The 22,731-nt window shown below is 35.4% G+C and overlaps 2 non-coding genes across 2 annotated transcripts; one reads left to right on the top strand and one right to left on the bottom strand.

The window, feature by feature from the left end:
• Positions 1–14,474: 14,474 nt before the first annotated feature.
• Trnav-uac (transfer RNA valine (anticodon UAC)) lies at positions 14,475–14,547 on the top strand. The gene has a single exon. It is a non-coding gene; the product is annotated as a tRNA-Val (tRNA).
• A 1,547-nt stretch (positions 14,548–16,094) lies between these two features.
• Trnav-uac (transfer RNA valine (anticodon UAC)) lies at positions 16,095–16,167 on the bottom strand. Its single transcript has one exon. It is a non-coding gene; the product is annotated as a tRNA-Val (tRNA).
• Between the last annotated feature and the right edge of the window lie 6,564 nt (positions 16,168–22,731).

Below are 22,731 nucleotides of genomic sequence, written 5' to 3'. Positions count from 1 at the left end.
CTGTCTCGGCATTTTACTTTACTGAGCTCGAGAATTGGTTTCAAGTGTGTGCAACAGTGATTCTCAAGTTCTCGCTGACCTTTTTGGAACCATAATGATTATTCATGGACCCCACATTCAAAATAAATTCATACTATCAACGAAAAATTATACAAAAGTTTGAAAAACAACATTATTATATTGACAAAAACCATTCTTATAATATTTTGAAATTAGGACAATACATACTGCTAGAATCACATGCTCATGATCATGAAAACTGATCGGCGGCCCCCAAAAAATACTTACGGATTACAGTTTGGGAGTAACTGTCTTAGAAGATGTACACAAAACGAGCATCACAATTTTCTTAAACTTACATTACATTATGAATGTAGGTTTTGTAATCGAACTTGGTATCAAACAAACACAAAATTTTTATATACGTTTCATATGACATATGAAAACTATTTCAACAGTAAATGCAGTGTGATCTTGTTTACGTTGCTCCGTTTGCTCTGTATTGACATAGTTTCTTAAAGCTGATCGTGATACTTAGAAGTAAACAAGATGTGTCAAATCGAAATAAATTTCGCCTAGATACCACACTCAATTGAATCGATTGATGATAGTAAAAATAACAAAACTTACCACGCCATTTACTCCAATTTTTTATCTCAAATCTTCCTATAACTTGTGCGAAAAAAAATCCTATAACCAACTAGTAAAAAAACTTTTTCGTAACACAAGGAGTAAACCGATGATAAATAGTTCGCGAAGTTCAATATAGGGGAAATAAGTGCCCAACGAAAAATTATTTTTAGAAGAATTTACCGGCCTCCTGTCACGATGCCATCTTGAAGAGATCAAAATCGGAACTTCAAAATCAGCTGAATGTAACGTAAACAAACAAACAGTAAGGCATTTGTTTAACGCGTTTACCTTGTTTAGTGCTAAAAAATTAGTGAATTTTGTGTCGACTCTCTCACAATAACTTGTCGGTTTACCTAAAATACAGCAGACAGTGTTTTGGGACATCAAGTGGAGATAATTTTCACAATTTGAGAGTCGCGATGAGTATCAAAACATCGCAGTGTTTGGGGCTCGAAACGCGAGGGGCTCAACGTAATCGGTATACTTTCAAATGGCTGGTGCTCACATACCGGTGTCAGATGGCTGGAATTTACTTATAGTGTCATGTCTGTTAGTCTGTGTTATAACTCAATGTTGGTCTCCTTGAAAAACAATACCGACAAAGCATGGCAAAACGTAATTTAATCGAAATTTCGATAAAAGTTGCGCTTTCCGAAATATTCCGGTTTATTTATTTCGAGTTCTCAACAATTTAAAATTTTATGACGACCTTAAAACTTAAATAGTTTTCGTTCGAAAAAACTAAAACTCACTCAGGGTAGCTTCATCAAATAAACACTTTTCACGAAACTAATGTCGTTTTCGTTTTTAAATTGCACTACACTGGTGTAGCGAAAGCTGCACTGAAACCGTTCGTTTTTACCAATTGCACTACGCCAGTGCTACACTTTTTCTGCACCGATACCACTGGTGTAGCACTCATCAAAAGTTTGGTGTAGCTCTGTGCAATGGAATCATGTATTGTAGTCAATGGTTACTGTTTATGTTTTCGTCATTTTTGTTCGTTTATTCATGCCTCAGTGTAGCACTGCACCGGTGTAGTGCAATTTAAAAACGAAAACGCCATAAATGTACCTCGTAATTTTATCACAATAAAAAATCTACAAAGCCTACTATGATAAAAGTCCATTTCAACAACTTTTTCCCCTTAAGAGCAAATTCAGCAGCTGCAAGATTCATATGAGTGGTCTATAATGTAAATGAAACTGAAACAAACGTATCCCCAGCAATCCGTTTTAGTTTTATTTATTCGACCAGTTCTACTGTCAAATTTAAAACTGGTATACATTGCCGTTCTATTTTTTCTATATTTGAAACACAGATAAAACGCTGCTGGGACTGCCAGTATATTTAAATGTTTAAATTTAAGTGTTTCAAAAATTCAAAAAAATAGAACGTATACCAGTTTTAAATTTGACAGTAGAACTGTTCGAATAAATAAAACTAGAATGGCTGGCTGGGGATACGTTTGTTTCAGTTTTAGTTCCAGCTGCTGAATTTACTCTAAGAGATAGAAAAATCGATGTTTTCTACAAAGTTTTAGAACTTCTAACGTACTTTACCGAAGAAACTATAGGCCTAACACAAAAAGTTTCGGATATAAGAAGCTTTTTCGTTAAAACTGAAAAGTGAAATCACACATTTTTGTTGAAGACTGTGTACGATTTAGTCTTTTCCTTATAAATTTAACACGATTTGGACTTATTCTTACAAAGTTTACATTTATTTAACTTTTTAACTTTTATATACACTAACTTTAACTACTTCTAGGAAGCAGGGTCGCAAATCAAAATGTATGTAATAGGAAATTACGAACCCTGACCCTTTTAAATTGTGTAAATAAGATAACGAAGTAAACTTGCACATTTCAACAGTTAAAAATAAGTCTTAGAATACGCAAATTTAAACGATTTTTTAGCTGTGCTGGTAATGGTTTGGATGTTAGATATCGTTCATTAAACGAGTGATCAATGAAAAGGATTGAAATCAGTTTGAACTTATGCAAATTGGCTACTTGGATGATTCCCTGACGTCGTTTTCGCTTGATGCCAAACCTAACCCAATTTCTATCCTAACTGCAGTCAAACCGTTTGTTTGAAGTCAGTTTCGAACCTAGTTTCAACATAATTGAATTAAAAATCGAGTACGAACCCAAAACAGTTTCGTGATAAATGTTTGTTTGATGAAACTACCTTGGATAAGATTCAGTTTTATCAAACGAAAACGACATGAGTTACATCAATAAGTGCAGTTTCAATACTGTTTTTTTCTATTTCTCACTTTATACGATGTAAAAATTTGAGACCTGCTCAGTGAGCAATTGATTAATTGTGCTTTGTTATTTGATTGTACACACTTAAATTTTATTGCTGAATCTCGGCAAAAAATGCCGAGATTTGCACAGCCGATTGCGCGGTAATCGTCTCGGCAAAATATAAATATTCAACAAAGATTTTTCTATATTATTGTACGAAAAAATTATCTGAAAAGCTAAGGTTGTGGAAAGGGGATGTTTTGTTAATGTTGGTTTTAATTCACACACACAAAAAAGAAAAATAAATCACAAAAAAAAACCAACACCACGAACAATGGCGGCGTGGTTCTTTGCAAAACTGACAAGACACATTAGATGACAGATGTCTCACCGAGTTTCCGTAAAAGCTAACTCACTATTCGAAATCTCGGCAAACGGATTTGCAGATTTCGGTATATTTGTTATTTACTGATAAATTCAAAATTTTACAAAACTTTGGTAAAAAAATTGGATTACTGAACAATCAGTTAAATGTCGGGTTGCCGATCTAATTCGGTATTTCAATATGCCGAGCTCGTGAATCTGTTTTTAGTGTGTACGGCGAAAGGCCTCGATAGGTTCTTCGAGATATTCTGTCTTACTGCGTCAATTATTAAGTTGTATTGGGATTAAGTAAATACTTGTATCTTATATATATATATATATATATATATATATATATATATATATATATATATATATATATATATATATATATATATATATATATATATATATATATATATATATATATATATATATATATAAACTTGATCATGCAGATAAATTGATACTTGATACTGTGTTAATATGCTTCATTTATCAGTAGCATTCGCATTTGCGTCAGTCGAGTTATGTCTCTAACATCATCCACTCGTCTTTAGAAAGAAACAACAGCTTTGTTTCTCCTGTTTCAACAACATAGGTGACTGTTGCAAGTTTCATGTAAAAAATCAAAATAAAAGTATACCATTATTGACAAAATGGTTTTGTTGTTTGATATTTTGAGAAGATTCCTAATTGTGAGCATTATTTTGGGAAAATTGTTTTTGAAACGCCTCTCCTCTCTCTATCTTAGTATGTACAAATTCTTTACGAAACACTCAACATTACCATTCTCCATCGTCTCTCTGAGTAATCAAATCATCTCCGAGAATAATTCATTCTGTCGCTCGCTTTACCGCGAAGAAGCAATTCAATTCAGAGAGGCCTCACATAAGTAACTCTGAACACACACCTAATTGATTTTATCAGCGCATTTCAATTTATAACAATAACGTAAACGGTTTGTATCAAAATTTGTGATTGGTTTCGTCATAGTTGATGTTTGAAGATGAAACATATCAACAGTTGAATCCGAAACGATTTAATGTCAAAATTTTAATTATAGTGGTCACACACGCGATTTGGTTAGTGTTATCAACTTGCTCCACGAGCACTAGCTCGTATATTTTTTGCTTCTGAAGCGACAGACGACATTGACCTTTGATAGGTTTCATCTTCGCGTAATAGCGGAAGATTAATAGCCTAATATAAATTTTCTCCTGCTATTCAGATTCAAAAAAGTGTGGACGCGTTTATAGCATAATTTATGATTTTATTATTTAACCTTGTTAACTGTCATGTCAAAGCATGTTACTTCAGTCTATAAATAATATCGAAGAAAAGAATGCAATAGAATGTTCGATGGTTATAACGAGTCTATGAATTTAAGAGTATTTCTCGTCCAATTTTTTAAAAATAATTTTGACGAACTTAACTCTTTTTTCGTAACTAATTTATCACCACTGGGTGGAATGACGTTAACATCTGGCTAATAAAGTTTCGAAATAGCTTACTTCGATTGACAGCCGAGAACACTAAACTCAATCCTCAAACTCCCACACCACAGCTGGAAATCACAAGCGCTTCTCGTCGAAGGGCCAGCCGTTAATTTAATAATTGATATGAGCTAATTAGAATCCATCAATAAAACAAACAGTATTAATTTTCTCACTCTCCGCCAGAAAGTATCACAAATCCCTCCCTCGTACTGCACACTATCCGAGTACAATGGAAACCTATGTTCCCGCTATCGGGTGAAGTTGAACAGTGGGGAAGTGCAGATTGGGACGCAGAGGATTCATAAAGCAGCGATCATTTTTCACTACCATATTTAGAGCACTTTTTCCACCAATAAGCCGGACCGAGTTTGCACTTGCCGGGTGAATGGTAACACCCGATTAGGGCCATATCGAGTTGCGCGGCCATGGATTTTGAAACCAAACGGACTACGGCTTGACTTATGGATCTAATTCAATTAAGAAAACGGTCTTCGAGATCAAGATGTGATTAGGTTCATTTTTGTTTGTTGTTTTTTTTTTTACAGACCCTCGACTTATTTGCGCCGACCGGGGTGTTGATGATCAAATGGAAAATTACGACGCTATGATACGGAAAACCCGGCCAAAGGTTACCAATTTAGCAGCTGCACTATTTGACCTCATATCGTTATTGTAGAACACCATAATGAAGTTCTCTAGACTTTCTGGTTTCAATGAACAATGTTTTTCAGTCGTTTTTGACAAATTAGACAGATTTTTAAATGTCTGTCTTTGCCATTTTACTTATGGAATGATTTACGTCAAAAAAGAGGACAGATATCATAGCGATATATGTTGAAAACAATAGTTCAACTGTGAAAACTGTGCGTGCTTATCGTAAAAAATACACATTCGGGACATTCGGCGCCTTCCTTTTTACTACATATTTGAAGCTTAAGGTGTATGCCAGCCAATCGTATACTATTGGGAAAATAAAAGGTAATATCACAGTCAAAATTACTGCTATTGCGCCCGAAATGTTGTCATATACTGAAAATACTTTTACCCCATTTTTTGAGGTGAAATCACTCATTGTCGAGCCAAATACAAATAATAATACGCCTAAATCCCATACAAACATATCACCAATGTTTGGTTCACAAAACATTCTAGTCCATCCTTCTACTAACCCTCGACAAAGTGAAGTCACCTGGCAACTTCAATTAATGTTGCTATGGTTATATTTGCTTATTTATGATTTCATAACAAATAAAAAGATATCAAAAAAGTTTCCTCGAATCCGAATTTTAATTCAAATAAATAAATTTTTTTCTGGATTCGGAAAATGGTAAACAATTCAGATAGTTAGAATGAATGTACATATTAAATAGTTGTATGCAGGGCTTTTTTACCATTTCTCTCTAAGGCTAGTGCACAATTTCACGTCATCATCTAGATTGGTATCACGAATTGTTGGTATGGTTAAGTTGATAACCAAAAGTGTTTGCGAATTGATAAGCATGACAAGCTTAAAAATGTCCAGATGAGTCACGGTGTTATTTTCGAAATTTTCCTTGGGTGCCCCCACAAAAAGTTTTGGTTGTATGTTTCTTATTGCATACAAATTTTTAGAGAATCATTTGTTGATCACGGCTAGGTATCAAACCAGATTAAACAAAGTTGTTTGTATTCGATTTAGGAGCGTCATAAACAAGTGAATATTACGATAATGATAAAACCATCTAGAGATTAGACGATGATTTAAGGGGTCGTGCGAATTATCTTACGATTCCACACTGATTACTTGAGTCTGGATGTTTGATACATGATTATTGGTATCTGTTATCTGTCTCTACGATCGTGATTTAATTTTTTGAAAGTTTTGTTTGGGTGTATACACTTTCATAATTCAATTTTGTAACTTGGCTAGACATGAGTAAAGGCATATCTCTTTGACCGCGGATGAACTTTTAATTTCCTATATTAAACAGATAAGAATTGTATTTGTTCCGTCGTGTCCTGTGAATCCTACAATAAAAAGATTTAAAATTAATATCGTGATCAACAAACATACAAATATTTTCTTTTAGTCTCCAAGCGTGATTCATTTTTTCGTCATAATAAACAGTATCCATGGTGAATTGATTTTCAGCCCTCAGCGTTGCTAGTTATTTAAAAATATCATTTAAGTAGATTGTCACTCTGACATTGCACCTTCAGAGTGTACCGCGAAGTACAAAACGTGTCCACGAAAATTCATTAGAGCACTCCGTATTATAATTTGTATTTGGTCGAGCTCTTCTATAAGCTACAAGCTTTGACATGATCGTAGAAAATGGGTAGCGTGCTTTGTTATGGCATAACACTTTGGGCAAACTTACATTTACCTAAATTTTGAGGTCATCACTCGTTACCTAAAATTGGGGAGATGCACTTTAGTTGATTTTGGGTAGGTTTTGACCCAAAATGAGGTAGCAACTGGTAAGAGTGTATGCGATGCCAAATGCTCAAGAAAGGGTCGCTTTTGGTGTGGCCTAACGGGGGCGGTCAATTGATCGATGTTGTGTTCTGAGTGAATAGTCAATAAATGGCATTGTACACCCTAAAATTGGAAATTGAACCAACACCCCAGATTTCCAATAATTTTTAAGAGTTTAACAGCAGTTTTAAATCAATCAGGAAGCATCAGGGCTTTCTTAGTTATTCTCAATAACAGCACAATTAAAGCTCATTTTGAAAAATAAGGATAACTGGGATGCTTCAGTTGGATTTTTATCAAACTTTTAGAAAAAGTATTTAAGACACTTGCAAAATTGATGACAAAGTCTCAAGCTAACATCAAGAAAATTTTTATTAAAATTTCAATAAATTTCAGGGTTTACATTGCTTTCGATATGAGATCTGTGTCCTAGTCGATTAGTTCTAAAATAGGAAATATAACTAATTGAAGTAATCATTGCCTAATTTAAAACCCTGAATGTTACTCTGTTAGATGATCTAAATCAAAGTCAGTTCACTACAAATGTTACATTGATCTGCAAGAACCAGACCAATTGTAGAAGGATTTCTCATAGATTAGTTGGGCTATTGGAAATAAAACTGGCCAACAACCAGCGGAGAATTCATCATGAAGAACTCGTACTTTCTGATTACTTCACGAGAGATGCTATGTTAGGAAAAATAGATCGATATCTTGTGCGTTTTTACAGCTATCATTTGATTTATTTGTTCATCAACGCATTGGAAACGTAAACATGCTGCATTTCGTAAACATGCTTTCGTATGACATGACGGATGTACCTATTGTTTGTTTTAGAAGAACCAATCGGGGCAGCCGAATGGTTTTATTAAATCTTTGTTATATGTACATCTAATGATTTTAAATTGAATTGTATTACATAAGAATTTTTTTTTGTCTGATGAGACATTGTTAATAATTGGTTAGGTTCGCTGTGCCATCATGTTTATAATTTTACCGCCGTACTGAAATTTTCACTTCCGGAAGGAACGAAGAAAGCTCTGTACAAAATGCTTTGAAATTTCAGGCATAGATTGTTGTTGGAGTGGTAAGCGCCCATTTTAGGGATTGTTATTCTTTATTGATTTATTTTCTTTGTTGGTTTATCATATTCAGTTATCATATGTATACCGAAAAAGAATAAAAACAGTTATGTGTGCTCGAAAGAAATCGGTTAACGTGTAATCAAAACTTCTAGATGACTAGAAAAAGGCTTTATAATTTTCACTTCTGATCTTCTAAATCTACCCGTTGGTTGTCAGAAATCGCTATTCTGTGACGACACAAGTCTGTTAGCAAAAGGTAGAAATCTAAGAGTGATCTGCAGTCGCCTACAAAGAAGATTAAACATTTTCAGTGATTATCTGTCAAAATGGAAAATTAAACCAAATGCAGCAAAAACGCAAATAATTATCATTCCTCATAAGCCAAGAGCTTCTTTTCTTAAACCAAACAATAATCATTGTATATCCTCTTATAAACAGATATTCTAAGCTCTGTCTATAGAACAAATTATTAATTTATGAACAAATTTTCAGACCAGCCATGCTTTTTTTCATAAATACGTTTATTTCTTAAGGCAATTTACATAAGTTTTTCTTCGCCGTATCATCACTTTTACATAGAATTATTCACCTAATATAATACTACTATAGTCACAGCGATTTGAGTTTAATAAAACATATTCCTCTTAATTTTTAAATATCATATTAGCTATTTCGTTATTTATTATTAAATCTACTTAAGAACATTATTTGAACCAAGCGATTAACTGCTATAAATTATAAGATGAGTTTAAATTTTTATACATTTTGTTGTTGATTTCGTAACCTATTTTGAGTTTGTTCATTTTTATTAAAATTTTGCTATTGGATGAACTAATGGACGCAGTAGGAGTCAAAACTAACCCTCAAAAGGGTCAATTATTAAATTGAAACTTCAATTGTCTTTATGAAATGATAAAGAAGTTTCATGTAAGAAAGGTCACGACAAGCAAGAATGTCTCGAACTGGGACATTGGATAGTCTACCTTGGGTACGCAAGGAATTTATTAGTTGAGATCTGACATCACGATACTCCACGCATGTCCAAACGACATGATCAATATCGCGATAGCCTTTGCCACAAGCACAATGATTAGTTTCGGATAGTCCAATTCGAAGGAGATGTGCATCTAATGTGTAGTGATTGGACATGAGTCTGGACATCAAACGAATGAAGCCCCTACTCACATCCAGCCCCTTGAACCATGCCTTTGTCGATATTATAGGAATAATTGAGTGCATCCACCGACCTAGATCATCTCTATCCCAAGAAGCTTGCCAGCTGGCAAGTGTTCTTTGGCGAGTCGCGCTATAAAATTCGTTGAAAGCAATCGGTCGCTCATAAATTTCACCTTCAATAGCACCACGTTTGGCCAAACTATCGGCTCTTTCATTGCCTGGAATGGAGCAATGAGCCGGGACCCAAACTATTGTGATTTGATAATTATTATTCAATATGTCGTTCAGACACTGTTTTATTTTGCCCAAGAAAAACGGTTCATTTTTGCCAGCAGCGTTTGAGCGAATGGCTTCAATTGCACTCAGACTATCTGTGAAGAGGAAATAATGGTTTGGAGATAATGTGACGATTACATTCAAGCTATAATGAACTGCTGCTAACTCTGCTATATTAACAGATGCAGGTTCTTGAAGCTTGAATGAGGCGGAAACATTATTGTTGAACATACCAAACCCTGTCGCTTCTTCAATTCGCGATCCGTCAGTGTAAAACATTTTCTCAGAGTCAATATGCCTGAACTTACTTGAAAATATTTTTGGGATTTCCATAGAGCGTAGGTGATCCGGGATTCCACGCACTTCGCGCTGCATGGATGTGTCGAAAAATAAAGTTGAGTCAGGGACATTTAGGAGGCTGACATGGATAGGAATATATCTTGAAGGGTTGATTTTCTGTGACATATGGTTAAAATATACTGTCATGAATCTTGTTTGAGATTGAAGCTCAACTAGCCTTTCGATGTTATTAATAATTAGGGGATTCAGTACCTCGCATCTTATTAGCAGTCGCGACGAAAGCTCCCAAAAACGATCCTTCAATGGAAGAACTCCCGCCAGAACTTCAAGACTCATTGTATGTGTCGAATGCATGCAGCCTAAAGCAATTCGCAAACAACGATACTGAATTCGCTCCAGTTTGATAATATGAGAATTTGCAGCGGAACGAAAGCAAACGCATCCATATTCCATCACTGAAAGTATCGTTGTCTGATACAATTTTATTAGATCTTGCGGATGAGCACCCCACCAAGATCCTGTTATTGTTCGAAGAAAATTTACTCTTTGTTGGCATTTCGTTATCAGATACCTAATGTGTCCTCCCCACGTGCATTTGGAATCAAACCACACCCCGAGGTATTTGAAAGTCAAAACCTGTTCGATTATTCTTCCCATCATATGAAGCTGAAGCTGCGCGGGATCATGCTTTCTTGAAAAGACGACCAGCTCTGTTTTCTCCGCAGAGAATTCGATACCCAGATGAACAGCCCAAACGGACAATTTATCTAAGGTATCTTGCAATGGTTTTTGCAGATCAATAGCTTTGGATCCAGTAACTGAAACCACGCCATCATCTGCCAATTGTCTTAGTGTACATGGGGTGACTAGACAGCTGTCAATGTCGTTTACATAGAAATTATACAGGAGCGGACTGAGGCATGAGCCTTGCGGTAGACCCATGTAGCTAATTCTGAATGTTGCCAAATCGCCATGTGAAAAATGCATGCGTTTCTCTGACAAAAGGTTGTGCAAATAATTATTTATAACCGCTGGAAGTCCATGTTGGTGGAGCTTGTCTGAAAGAACATCAATGGAAACTGAATCAAATGCTCCTTTAATGTCTAAAAATACAGATGCCATTTGTTGCTTTTGAGCGAAGGCAATTTGGATGTCAGACGAAAGTAATGCAAGGCAATCATTCGTCCCTTTATTTCTACGGAAGCCAAACTGAGTATCTGACAACAAACCGTTCGTCTCGACCCAAGTGTCGAGACGTCGTAGAATAATCTTTTCGAACAATTTTCTGATGCAGGACAACATCGCAATGGGTCTGTATGAGTTGTGATTGGAAGCTGGTTTCCCCGGCTTTTGAATGGCGATAACTTTCACTTGTCTCCAGTCAGGTGGAACAATATTTTGCTCAAGAAACTTGTTGAACAATTTCAACAAACGTCTTTTTGCGAGGTCGGGCAGATTCTTCACCAAGTTGAATTTAATTCTGTCCAACCCAGGAGCGTTATTGTTACAAGACAAGAGTGCTATAGAAAATTCCATCATTGAAAATGGGTTATTAATAAAACCATTATTTGGAGGAGATTCCCGTATAATGCTTTGCGTAGGAACAGAATCTGGGCAAACTTTCCTAGCGAAGTCAAATATCCATCGGTTCGAGTATTCATCACTCTCATTGCCCACGTTACGATTCCTCATTCGTCTGGCCGTATTCCAAAGAGTGCTCATTGAGGTTTCTCTTGACAAACCTTCGACAAAATGTCTCCAATAGCTACATTTTTTGGCTCGAAGTATGCTCTTGTACTTGGTTTCTAAAACCAAGAATTTTTCAAAATTCTGAGGAGTTCCTCCTCCTCGTTTTAAAAATGTCTTGAAAGCATTTTGTTTCGCGTGTTTAGCATCTGAGCACTCTTTGTCCCACCAAGAATTTGGAGGTCTTCTGTTAGACGATGGGCCAAGAAATCGTTTGGTTTGTGCTTGTTCAGCGGCCTCCAGAATCGAACAAACGAGGAAGTCATATTCCTCCAGTGGGGGGAGCTCTTCCATGGAATTTAAGATACTTGACATATTACTTTGGAATTTAATCCAGTCAATATTTTTTGTCAAATCATATGGAATATTTACTGAATTAGCAATACATTTGTTACTGCTAATTGAGATGATGATTGGTAAATGATCGCTACCGTGTAAATCAGGAAATACTTTCCAGGTGCAATCTAGTCGAATTGAAGTCGAGCAAAGAGGTAAATCTAATGCACTTGAACGTGCAGGAGGTCTTGGAATCCGTGTCATGCTACCCATATTCAATACTGTCATGTTGAAATTGTCGCAAATATTATATATTAAAGATGATCTGCTATCATTGTAAACGGAACCCCACATCATTCCGTGCGAATTGAAATCTCCTAAAATCAAACGTGGAGCAGGACCCAGCCTTTATGCAGCACTAATTTGGTCAAGTTGTTGTTCCACCAGAAAAAAAACGCTTCAAAGGATTCAGAATAAAATTCTGAAAATAATTTTGAAACGTCCTCTTTGGTTTAGTACAAATGAGTTACACAGTCTCACAAATATAGAACCATTAGTTGTAATGTTACATAACATTATAAGCAAATTCCGACAAAAATCGATGAAATCTTCAATTGAATCGATCCGCTCTCTGTATTAGTTAGTAAGTTAGTATATAAGTTCTTTTTCCCCATTACACAATACAAGTAGGTTTACAATTTTCCCTACACAAAAATCACAGAATTGCGGAAGCAAATGATGACTTCATGGTAATAACCAAATCATATACATAATAAAGCTGCAAAGTCACCGCTTGTGGCTAAACATCCAATTTGAATCTTTTGAATATTTCGTATTTATGCATTTAGATATCCGCAATGTACTTCAATCCTCAATTAGCGGGTCTATTAAAATATTATTTTTTGGACATTGGATATCTGTTTAAAGCTTGAATTGAAGAAATATTCAAAACAAAACTAAACAGAGGTGATTTGAGCCTATTCCAAAAACCGGGAATTTTTATCTCGCAAACAGGGAAATTTAAATCGGCAATTCACTTACCTCCCTGTTAGTACCTATACATAAATGGATCCAGACCTGTTGTGAGTTCAGGAAGCTTTTGGAGGCCGTAATTGCAGCAAGTGGAAAGTCGATCGATGATTAACATAGTTTAAGTCTCCTAACGCATGAAAAATACAAATGAGCACGCAAATGAAACGTTAGTCATTTGATTTAGTGATTGTTTTAAATACATAAAAAACTATCTGCTCGTAGACTGCCTTGATTTATAATGCCTGCGAACTATTATTTCAAATCAACGCTTACTAATGTCGTTTTCGGTTGAGAATACTGAAATTTTCACGAAACTGAGTTAGGTTTGAACTTAGGATGGGGAGGGGGTGGGAGAGATGTTTTAGCCAACCCGATATGAGAATCAGGTTCGAAACTGACTCAATTAGCAGTTCAACGACTTTTGAAACTATAGGTTCGAGACTGGCTTCAAACAAACGGTTTGACAGCAGTTAGAGTGAAAACTGGGTTAGGTTTGGTATCAAGCGAAATCGAAATATTTTTTTTGAACAGATTGTTTGGAAAATATTGATACAACCGTACATTTTCCACTGTTTCATTTACCGTGCAGTTCCAAAACCTGACTGGCAAAATTAGGATCGACTTTCTTCGATTTGGATGAAATCACCTTTAGTATGAAAAACCATGTGTTTGGCATGTACGGAGAAACCAATTTAACCCAAGACTGATTATAAAATAACAAAAAAAATTCTTCAAATCGCGATATCTCAGAAACTTTTATTGGTAGAAACATGGCTCTGAAGAAGAAGCAAGGAACCGACAGAGGACTCTGAAAAATGTATACACAGAAAAAAAGTCCCACGCTTCTTCAAGAATTCAACAATCGACCGAATTGCCTTATTGCAACAGCCGCCTCATTCGCCCGATATGTCACCTGGTGACTATTTTTGTTCCCTAGAACAAAATCGGTGGTCAAAGCAACCCATTTTGAGTCGATTACAAACATCCAGGCGGCCGCGACTAGGTTAATCACTGACATTCCAGTCGAAGCGTTCCAAAAATGTTACGAAGCATGGAAAACGCGCTGGAACCGTTCATAGTGGCTCAAAGGGACTACTTCGAATGGTATGGTAGAGTTGCGAAAATTTTTTCAAAATATAGTTTTTATGGAAACATCAGACCTAGTATTTTGAAAGATGAGAATGGCAGTTATAAAATTAAGTTATCTGAAAAGAAAACAAGGCACTGAAGTCTGTCTAGTAATCCATTATTAGGAAATAATGTCGAAGAGTGTAGCCAGTGATAGGGGCAACTTATTCAAAGATGCCAATTTTCTCAAAACAATATCAATAGACCAAATCCACCTACATGGTAATTTAAACCACCGCCCAGCACACGGTTCCATAGTGTAGCGGTTATCACGTCTGCTTTACACGCAGAAGGTCTCCAGTTCGATCCTGGATGGAACCAAATTCGTTTTTGCATCTTCATGAAATACCCTACCCTTTTGTGTTACCAGATAAATCTTTAATATTCAAATTCAACTAACGGACTTCGGTATTTTTTTTGTTTTTGAAATAAAAAATAAATTTTAAAAGTTTTCGAATTTTCCTTTTCATTCATTGATTATGGTTTTCTATTTTGGAAATGTGTATTCCTTGATTTTGCACTTCAAAGTGTGATTAGCATAGCGCGTATTGTATTTCCAAAAAGTTAGATGCTGGGGAGTGTCCTTTTTTCATGTGGTTATTTACGTGTCGATGTAATTCAGACACATACCCGGAGATATGCTCCCAGCAGTAAAAAAATATTATTACTTGAAAAACTTCAAATTCCTCCTGTAACTCAATTTTTTGGGCATTTTCGGTGTGACTGCTAGAGCTTGAATGAGTATAACTAAGTTGCTCAGATTCGCAAACGTTGAATACATAGTTTTTGTCAAACAAATCTCGGCGAAGACTTTAGCAATATTCGTTTTCATGAGCTATTGTTTTTTCCAAGAATTACCTGATACCAAAAACGAATGATATAATGAGGATTATCGTCGAGTTATATGAATAATATTTAAGTGTAATGTAAGATTCAACACTTTCTGATAACCACGCAAGATAATCTACTAAAAAGCCGCACACTGTTCAATTATTATAATTTGTATATCATATATGTGTCGAACGTCTCTGACCTTTGCGTAGAACTTATTCTACACGCAGAAAAATCCCGGTTGTTAAGAACAACTAAACGATTGGTTGCCCATCAAACAAAATATGTTTGTTTTTAATATGGTTGTTTTAAACACATGTTGGTTGGTTAAAATAAAGAATTGTTATTGTCACTATATGAACTGAAAAAATGCTTCAGCATTACCCAGAATATATTTGTTTGTACAATTTTTTTCTGCGTGTATGTGTCGAAATTGATTCAATTATTTAATAAATCATTCATCAAAGGTTATCAATACCAAATGTCATTTTGCGGAAGCCCCGCAGTAAATACGCCGCACGAATCTCTCACACTATAAATATTACATTGTTGTATCGTTTTAATGATTCAACTAAAATTAGAAAGAAAAAAAAAGAACTGGGATATAAATTTCCATATAATAAAGTTTATGACGTGCGAAGGTTGCTCGTCAAGTTTTTCATCATGCGGAATCTGCGTCTCAAAGGTCATGAAAATCTTGTCGCATGACAAACCATCCCGTCCATCCATCTTGAGTCGTAGGTTGAACAAGATTTCGTCGCTGATAGAAGCCGCAAATAATTTAGCGCCAAGGAAAATTAACGCAAAAAGCATCAGATCGATTGTTTGTCATCCACGCCACGCGTCGTCCGTCGTCTGTCTGCCTCTCGGTTGATTGGTGACAAACGACTATGATGCTACCCTTGCATATCAACAGAAAAATAACGTCGTAAGCGATAATATTTATACTGACAACAGTCGCACGCTAGCTTGCCGTAGAGATAAAAAAAACTACATAGATTCGTATCATGTATTCATAAACGAAAGCAAAAAAGATTTGGTTCCATCCAGGATCGAACTGGAGACCTTCTGCGTGTAAAGCAGACGTGATAACCGCTACACTATGGAACCCATACTCCTGAGGGTGATTTTAGCACATTATGAAATTATGCTTTACTTCGAAGGCAACGCTAAAAATAACATAGGTAGGGTGAGCGAGTGACGCGCATGCGCTCTATGCATCCGTTTCGTCCGTTGTATAGTGAAAGCTTCGTTTTAATTTGCGCGCGTGTGTGTGAAGCATCAGGTAGTGCTGATCGCTGAGCTTAATTTTGTGACTTGTTTCATATTCAGCATGAAAGCTTAATAGTTCAGTGAATAGAGCTTCATAAATGCTGAATAAGCATGAGCTTTTGTGGATTAATGTCGGCATTTTTATTAGGAATAGCTGAACAGTTAACGTATACTCAGACACAATGATCTTCGAAAGTCATTATTATGACTTTCAGGCATAAGGATTATAAATTTATTCCAGAAGTTAGTCTTATGATAGAGAGGAGAAATTCTTCAAGACTTCCACTCTAGCCATTCATAAGAAAGTCTTATGAAATTCACAAAATTTTTTGAATGAAAACCCGGTGAACGATCGCAACAAGGTTAAAACCGGGTATAAATAAACGATATAATAATAATAATTTTTCAATGAATTTCTTTTGTTACTAATTTAGAAATTGATTTTTATACATTTCATGAACCAACTGTTCAAAACATTTTGAGGATATTTCAAACTGAAATCTAATTACATCACTTATATGTATTTGCGATTTTGATGACTTGGGGTTTCCATGGCTAGAGTATTCCAGTTAAAATTTTATGTTTTGTCGTGACCTTCCTTAAATGAAACTTTTTTATCATTTCATTAAGTCCATTAGAGTTCCAAATTAAATTTTATTTTATGTTATTTTCTCTTCCATGAGATCAACCAATCTTATATGAAATAAAAGTGATGAACTGATACAAACAAACCTGAAATAGTTATAAGATCATGTACAAAATGAATGTATTTTATTTAATGTAATTTATACTAGCAAATCGCTTCATAAAAACAGTGTTTAGATTAACTAATGAATACCAACATACTAATATGATATTCGAAATGTATTAGGTTTAAAGTACTATGTATTGTGATGCCACGGCGAAGAAAAACTTATGTATATTGCCTATGAAATATGAACGTATTTATGTAAAAAAGTCCACAAGTTGGTAATATCTAATCGTAAATTGAAATTTCGTGAGATAGCTGATACCGTAAAGATATCAGAAGGCAGTGAACATTTGACCATGAGAAAGGTTATTTCAAAGTGGGTGTCGCGTTTACTCACAGTCGATCACAGTCACAGTCACAGTCGTGTTGGTGTGTTTGCAGTGTTTGGACATGTTTACGATCAGATTTTTTGTTGTCAATATGTGACAATGGAAGAAACATGGATCCATCACATCACTCCGAAAGCAAAACGATCATCATCTGAGTGGACTGCAGCCGGTGAACCACGTCCGAAGCATCCAAATGCACTACAGTCAACTGAGAAGCTTAAGTCTTCAGTATTTTGGAATGCCCATGGTATAATCGACGACACGACCAGGCACTCCGAATAAAAATTTGCATTAAAATTGTCCGGCCAGCGACACCCTGATAAAGATAAAAATAATCTTCTCGAGCAACACTGCCTAAGTTGCTATGAACTAGTTACCAAGGATCCCCCGAATAAATAAATAAACATTTTAAGAAAGTTGTGGAATCGTTCCATAAGTTTTTAATTTGATGCCCTCCAGTTCAGTGAATCCCTGAGAACAACTTGAGGATGTAGATCAATGAATGCTACAACCATCATCAGTACGATTAAAACGACGAAATGTTTTTTTAAAGCATTAATTCTTTTGTTAGTAAACACACTATCATAACACTACAAACATTATCTTGAACAACCTGTTTATTGCATATTTTTTCATTCATATTCATTTCTATTCTTTGCAGTGTTCTTGAAGTGGGACATTAATAATCATTACAGAGGCAAAGTTCAAGAAACAAATTTATAAAATCAATATTTTTTTCAAAAAGAAAGCAAAATGAATAAAAAGGAAACAAAAGCAACTTTTAAATTCCACGTTACGTTTTTTCTATAAAAATCTTTCGTATTCAAAGTCTTCTTCTAATTCGTTGTGCCACAATCGATGCATGGCCAAAAAAACAAAATCAATACTTTTGATAACATTTTCAATCACAAGATGAAAGTTACGCAAGAAAATAGTATAATTAATATAATTCAAAACAGGCCCGTACCCAGGATTTCATTTTGGGAGGGGCCCAAAGATTAAAAAATAATGTTACTGAAGATTGCCTATGTACCTTATTCTCGGTGTGCCTTTTACTGCTGTTTTTAACATACACTTTAAACTTTTCTACTGGAGCTGATATTGTATTGCATTGTATTACGTTTACCGTCTTGTTATTTCTGTAGCACATGTCTGAGACATTCTAAATAATTATATGTTTTTGATTTCGGGAGCCCCCCCCCCCATCCGGGTACGTGACTGATTCGAAAAGTATTATATTGATTCGGTTGCACAAAAGAAAAAGATAGTTTTTTTAAAGTTACCAGATATTTTTTTGTTTTATGCATATTTTTGCTTGAAGAAAACGTTTCTCCCTCACTTGGTTTCTTCTGACAATAAATGCAATACACGGATTTTAGAAGAATAATGAATTATTCCTATAAGTATTAGAAGTATAATTAAGAAATTATTTTCGCTTCTCCATCAGCAATTGTTTAACTTTAAAGCTTACTAAAGTTCTTTGCGTTATCTTATGATCACTGATTATCGCTTGCAAATAGAAAGTACACTCACAGCTCACCAAATTTTTTTTCGATGGGCTGACTGTAAATGTTAATATCAAAGATTGACTCAAGATGGAATAGTCTATGATTTTTTATACACCATTTAAATATGACCCCTCGATGAGCTCGGATCACTATCAGTTTCAGTGTTTCGAAGCAAAAAAACAAGCGTCTGATCACTAGATGCGTTGTAACTATGACAATGATTGTTTATGTTTGGAAAAATATCAAGTTACAGTATGAACGATATTGAGCAATTTTGCCTTATATCCAGTGATTCTTACAATAAGAAAGAAAAAACTACGCAGAACCATTGTCTAGAATTTATTTAGTTTGTTCTTGTCTCATCCCATGAAGCATTAAAGTCAGTTGTGGCAAGAAATCATTATGTGCTAAATGTAAACATATGTTTGCTTCCTTTCTAACTCGTATTGTTTCCATGGCATTTCGTCGGAATTAGTCGACGCTTATTAACGGAGGGTCAATAAAATTACATTATTACTGAACCAACTGGTTCACGATTACCGGCCCAAAATTTTTCAATGAATCATATGGGACATTATAATCTTGAGTTTATCTTTGGTTCAATGATTAGTTGAACCGAAACAACAAACGCCCAGCCGCTCTATGCACTGTAACTATGATGATGTGTGTTTTCATATTAGTAACTAATCGTGTTCAAATATGCATCATATCGAACAATCTCACAACACTTTCTGTGGTTGTTTGTATTTGAATGTAGAAGTAAGTTATTATGTTCAACTAGGTTAATATTTAATTCGTTTAAGACGGTTTAATCTGCTTTAGAAGCAATCAGATCCAAAATTTTCTTTACGCAAAACCTGCCAACTTTTGATTATTTTCTTTTGGTTTTGCAGCGTAACCATGGTATTTTTTCGACGCTTTTCAACAAGGGGCTACTAAAAGTATACTATTACTGAGTTCTCGGATTCACGATTACCGAACAAGTTTTTTTCTTTAATTTATATGGGACTTCGTAATCTTGAGTTTATCTTTGTCAATTCAACTCATGAAAAAAATATTCCATAACTCTGACTTAAATCAAATAAATATAGATTTCCCATTGTACGGAGACGCTAACAGCGCTTCTGTGTAAAACGGTTGTACTTTTTTCCATTAGCTATTGTGGTTGTGTTAAGTGCGCAGGCAACTTTGTACATGCATTTCAGGAGCATTTACGCATCCATTTTACACCAGACGGCGCTTTTGGTGAATCTAGGTTTATTTTATTTATGCTTGAATGTAGGATTTTAAATCCGTAGAAAACTGTTTTCATTCAATCGCATTCTTTTAGCTATTCCAAACGACTAGTCGATCCACTGCTATGATGCTGAAGCAGTTCCCACGGGAAAAGGATCTCCCACTCGGAAAATCCATTTCAATTATTCGCTTTAAAATATCCGATTTGCAGTTTGTTTTGCAATGTCAATCAATATCAAAATCAAAATCAATAATTTATCTACCTGTGTTGCCAGTTTCAACATTTTTTCAAGGAATTACGTTTTGACATTACCAATTACTGAGGGGTTGTTGAATTTACGATACAGTTTGGATAGACGAGTGGCAGGTCGTTTCGTGGGTATAATCTTCATCGTCTATTTTGAGAAAGGAAAAACAATCAGTAACGATAGTTACTGATTCATTTTAATGCACAAATCAATGAAAAACGTGTATCGAAGAAAGTTTTATCAAGAATATGCGTCGATTGACAGGTCGATGGCAACGATGATTAAATTAAATGAATTACATACACTTCGAATTGCTTCCTCATCCTCCGTAATGTCCAGTTCTGGCTCCCAGTGACTACTGACTATTCGCTGGTTTCAAAAGGTGTTCGCCGGTAAGAAATCCAACTCAAATGAAGAAGCAGTTATTGAATGTGAAGCTTATTTTCAGGCCAAAGACAAATTCTTCTACAACTACGGCATCGAGTAGTTGGAGAAGAGAAACGTTGGAATGATTGTATTGCTCTTGAACGAGATTACATTGAATAATGAAATCGAACTTTTACAAATATTTTTTTTCAGGGCATATTCAGTAGTGTTCTAGTTCTAGATGCATAATTTATGTCAGTTTTAAAATTTAAATCTGGATTTTATAACAAGAAAAACTTGCATCCCCACTAGTGTTTTACTAGAGTTTCAAATATAGAGAAAATCGAACGTCATCGTATGCCAGTTTTAAATTTGACAGAAGAACTGTTCGAATAAACAAAACTAGAAAGGCTTGCTGGAGATACGTTTGTTCTAGTTTCAGTTCTATTATAGATTGACCATATAAAACTTCCAGCTGCTGAATTTGCTCTTATATAGTCACAGTGATCAGCATAATATTTACAAAAGTCGGCAGGAATCTGTCAATGATATATACAGGGTGCTCCATCTTTTATGTCGGTAAAGACTGCCCCAGAAATTATGGACGTAACCAAAAACCGCTGCCATTTCGCAATGGTTCAGAATCTGTCAATTTTTATGGCTGCATCCTGTTGTTTACACTCTTCTCTAACCACTTGTGCAGTTGTTTATTCGTTTTCATTAGTTTGTTTCGAAATGCGTGGACTTTCAGTAGAACAATGTCGAAAAATTGTGTACAAATGGTGCACAGAACGCGGACTGTCACTGAGAAAGATAGCAAAAATGAAAGGAGTAAGTGAAAAAGCCGTGCGAAATGTAATCAGGAAGTTTGGTGAGGATAACACCTGTGAGGATAAACCGAAAACGGGTCGAAAAAAAGGTCCTGCTAACCCTCAGTTGGATAAACGTATACTGAAGGTGTTCGAGCAAAAGAAGGAGGTTTCAGTTCGGGATGTTGTAAAAAAAGTGGGCACTTCAAAGTCAAATGTTTTTCGTGCTAAAGAACGTTTGAATCTTCGAACCTATATGAAGCAGAAACAACCTAAACGTAGTCCGAAACAAGAAGCATCGATCAGGTCGAGTGTTCGAAAGCTGTACAATACGATTCTTACTGGAAATTTGAACTGCATAATCATGGACGACGAAACCTACGTGAAACCCGATTACAAATCCTTGCCGGGACCACAATATTATACGGTGCGAGAAGGGCAAGTGTTAAACCAGTCCGAGACATCGATTGAAGTCGAAAAATTTGGTAAGAAAGCTATCTGGCAAGCAATTTGCAACTGCGGTAAGATCTCGAAACCCTTCATCACCACTGCTTTAATGAACAGCGAAATATACATCAAGGAATGTTTACAAAAACGACTTCTACCCATGATTCGAAGCCACAAGGATCTTGTTGTCTTCTGGCCAGATCTTGCTTCTTGCCACTACTCGAAATCAACGGTGGAATGGTATACTACCAAAAATGTCACTTTCATCCCAAAAGACATGAATCCACCAAATTACCCACAACTTCGACCAATTGAGGTATTTTGAGCTTTAACGAAGGCACATCTTAGGAAACATGTCTCGGTAGCCGAAACCATTAATTAGTTCGAAAAAGATTGGAAAAGAGTGTCAAAATTTGTAGCCAAGAAGCCTGTACGGAATTTAATGAGGAACGTTTGCAAGAAGGTGCGCCAGCTAGTCTACAATGGATAACAGGAATTAAATGGTAATATTAAAAAATTTATCCTTGTAAAATCATTCTGTTCAAACACTCAAACGAAAAGTTAATAATTAATAGTCTACAATTGCTAAGTAGCAAATGTTGAGAATAATATTCAGTTGTTGTAGTGTAATATTATCACTACATCGAATAAAAATTTAATATCTAACATTTATTTACAGCGAAATCACAGTGCGTCCATACTTTCTGG

Source organism: Malaya genurostris, chromosome 3, assembly GCF_030247185.1.
Source record: "Malaya genurostris strain Urasoe2022 chromosome 3, Malgen_1.1, whole genome shotgun sequence".
Taxonomy (NCBI): domain Eukaryota; kingdom Metazoa; phylum Arthropoda; class Insecta; order Diptera; family Culicidae; genus Malaya; species Malaya genurostris.
Note: the sequence above shows the minus strand (reverse complement) of the source record. Positions and strands in the feature narration are given on the sequence as shown.